Below are 3,587 nucleotides of genomic sequence, written 5' to 3'. Positions count from 1 at the left end.
AATTTCGTCAAAAAAAAATTTTTGTACATTGTATCACGTCAATTTTGTCAAAAAATATTAAAATTTCAATGAAATATTCTATTGAAAATTTTTCACGAAATGTTCTGTTGGAAAAATAATTCCATCGAAAATTTTCAACAAAATATTCCATTAGAAATTTCTCATAAAATTTTGTTGAAAATGCTTTTCCAATGACAATTTTCGTTGAAAATTTACCACGAAATTCTGTTGAAAATGTTTTTCCAACGAAATTCTATAAAAAATTTTCGATGAAATGTTCCGTTGACAATACCTTTCCAACGAAAATTACCAACCAAAATCATCGAATTTTGTCAATGGTGACTAAATTATTAGTTTACATCCACCATTCACATTCAAAATTTATAAGAGAAACATGCATTGAAAACTAAAATTCAAAATCAAGTTCATACAATTAAAAATCGTCATAAAAACACTATCTAAAAATGTTAAACAAATATAAACATAGCACTAAATCATCATAAAACAATTTTTCCTTGCTTTTCTCAACTTGTTTTGCCATTATTTGGTATCCCATACCGTATCAATAACGGCATCCCAAATTTCATTTGTGATCCATTCCTTTAACATGCCTTTGCAGTTCCTAATGTGCATGCAAGAAATCTTCAAGTGCCGTGTAGTTGAAAAAAGAACAAACACCACTTCTGGTCACTTCTCCAAAGTCCTATGTGACAAAAAGATAAAGTCATAACATATACTACATCTTGCAGAATGATTATGCATTTAACTAGATAATTCATTTGTAAGGAAAGAATGACAGAGAACAAAAGGAAGCCATCAATTGGCATCTAGAAAAGAGCTTATAACTGGCACAAGACTAACATTTTCTATCTTTAAAATGAAAAAGGAAACCATGGATTTGTCACTTGACAAAAGAATCATATTGGCTAGAAAAATTTAACTCTAGATGCCATAACTGCATTCATGTCAGCTTAAGGCCACATTAAAATGACCTTTTTGTTATTGCTTAATGATAACTACAACAAAAAGAGCTCTCAGAATTATAGAAACAATTTTGACCACACTTCCCAATATTTTCTGCGGCATTGTTGTTATCCACACATACTCACCATATACTATTCCAACTCAACAGTCTGTTAACTCGATAATTTCATTTTTATAACTTTCGATACTATAAAAAGTTTTATCAAATAAACAATCTTCAGGCTTGACTAAGCTAGGTTAAACATTTAGAAAATGGCCATTGGTCTTTTATGATCAAGTACCAGCAAACTATCATAAAAATGTAAGATTATGTGGCAGCCCCTTCAAGCATTCAGCTTGCAAAAGAAGCCCAAGCTAAAGCTCTACATATTAAGAGTTTGTTTGATCTGACTTTTTTTTAACTTAAAAGCTATTATAAAGCTCTTATAAAAAACAATAGCTTTTAAAATTATGCTAAAATTATTTGATAAATTTTTTTTTTATAAGTGTTTTTTTTATAATTTATAATTTTGGTTAAAATTATAATAAAGAGTATTTCTTTNTTTTTTTTTTCGAGAGGATGATATTGTAATTATTTTTAATATATGAGGATATTTTTGGAACAAAAATAAAAATTTTCTTGTATTTTTAAAAGAAAAGAAGAAAAAGCTCCTCACAAGAGCTTTTCCTAAAACCCTTTTTTTTTAATTTTATTCTTTAAAAAAAAAAGCTACCTTTTTTAAGAGTTTCTCAAAATTTATGTTTGACCTGACTTTTGCTTTTAAGAGATAGATAAGCTGAAAAAAAACCAGACCAAACAAGCACTAAATCTACTTTTATATCTATGTAATTACAATAAAGCTTGTTCAAAATTGACATGTCAATCTAGCACAACACATTTTACACTAATGTATTAAGTTCATCAAACCTTCACAAAGTCCTCTTGAAGAAAATAGAAGAACCTAGAAATATTGTCCAAATTCTAGAGTACAAATCATAACAAACGTCAACATGAATAAATGTCAAGCCTGGCCATCCACTTGAGATGATGCATTGAGCAACTAAAGAAACAAAAAATAACATGGATAACATTGGTGACTACCTTTATTACTACATCCAAAAGGTATTTACATATGTTAAAATTAACAAGAACTTCTAAATCACATAAAAACATAGTATTAAGAACCATGTATGATGCAACTGCAAAAGGGAAACCATTAATAGAGATCACATCAACTTGCTATTTTCTGGATATTGAAAATCTAGCTCATGAAATTAGAAAGGAGAAAGAAAATGTCTACACATTACATGTAAAGAATTTGTGCTATAGAAATAATAACTCTTTACCTGAATTAAGAAGTTTGCATCCAAACAATGCAAGCTCAAACAAGTTTGCAAAGTTCTAAGTCAGAAAAACCAAATCATTATTAGTCATCCAAGGAGTTACCCTTCAAGCCTCAATTTCCTCAGATTTGGCATAGACAAGTTGAAGCTTGATATGGATATATCACCAAGACAGTAGCACAAAATCAATGTTTTCAATTGCCTCAAGGATTTCATTATGTTGATTATGATGCAATCAGATATTACGTACAAAGAACTCCAACAATTAAAATATATATATCAATATGAATGGGTTTCAACAATATGAAATGACTAAAATAGATGCTGATGGAGGACACCCAAGTCAAGAACAGCTAAATATTTTATGGACAGCACATGGCTGGCCTCAACCAGTTTCACAAAATTAAATAGTATCCCTGAAATTTAATTTTCAATCATCAAAAAATATCTACTTAATCTCAAACCTTAATTGATAAAAATTTAAAAAGCATTATTATAAAAGCTTATGGAAACTGTACTAACTCAAATTCAAAGAATTTTATGTTACGTTGCGACCATATGATCCAACAATCCAATAATTTGAAGCGCTCCAATTAGTTTCCTTGCTTTATTCTGGCTTCTCAGAGAACCCATAAAGAAGAGCCCCTTTCCCTATATCATCTCTAGCTTTAACCTGTTCTACAAACAGAGAACTAGCCTTCATCAATCGAGAAGAGCTTGGTCCAAGCACTGTACGGCAATCCGCATGGTAGCCATATCGGAGGCTTACTAACACTGCAAACCCCCCAAAAAAGGAAATGCTTTGTTTCAGACCCAGGGGTTAGGGAAACTAGATAATTGCAAAACATGTGAAAGAACAAAAACCTTAAGCTCCAAAGCCGTAGATCAGAACACAGAAGAAGTGCAGAGTTTGAGGAGAAAAGCAGGCAACCTTCAGCATAACAAAGCAAAGGAAGCTTCAGTTGCCTGGTAACAGCACTAGAAGAGGCAGCAAAGTAGGGACAACTTGGCAAAGTGATGAGCCAGGCACATGGGCTAGGGATTAGGGATTAGTATTTGAATCATATGGGTTTGGTTTTTAGAATAAGTTGGTAAACTTTAAATTAGTTTGAATGGACGGTAGACTTAGCCCAAACTTAATTTATTTTTCATCAAGAAACAAGTTCAAGTTCTTATATCAACAAAATTTTAAATATTTTTTAAAAAATTTTATTAATAAAATAAAATAAATAAATTGTTTAAATAATAATAGAGCTTTAAATATATTTATATTAATAATA

The 3,587-nt window shown here is 30.3% G+C and overlaps 1 long non-coding RNA gene across 1 annotated transcript; it reads right to left on the bottom strand.

Annotated features, from left to right (window-relative positions):
• On the bottom strand, positions 408–3,399 carry LOC18609367. Its single transcript, XR_001926403.1, has 4 exons — positions 3,172–3,399; positions 2,830–3,081; positions 2,311–2,365; positions 408–703 (listed from the first exon to the last, which is right to left on the bottom strand). It is a non-coding gene; the product is annotated as an uncharacterized LOC18609367 (long non-coding RNA).

This window comes from Theobroma cacao, chromosome 2 (genome assembly GCF_000208745.1).
Source record: "Theobroma cacao cultivar B97-61/B2 chromosome 2, Criollo_cocoa_genome_V2, whole genome shotgun sequence".
Taxonomy (NCBI): Eukaryota; Viridiplantae; Streptophyta; class Magnoliopsida; order Malvales; family Malvaceae; genus Theobroma; species Theobroma cacao.
The sequence above is the reverse complement of the archived record's forward strand: the minus strand, read 5'-3'. Positions and strand labels throughout refer to the sequence as shown.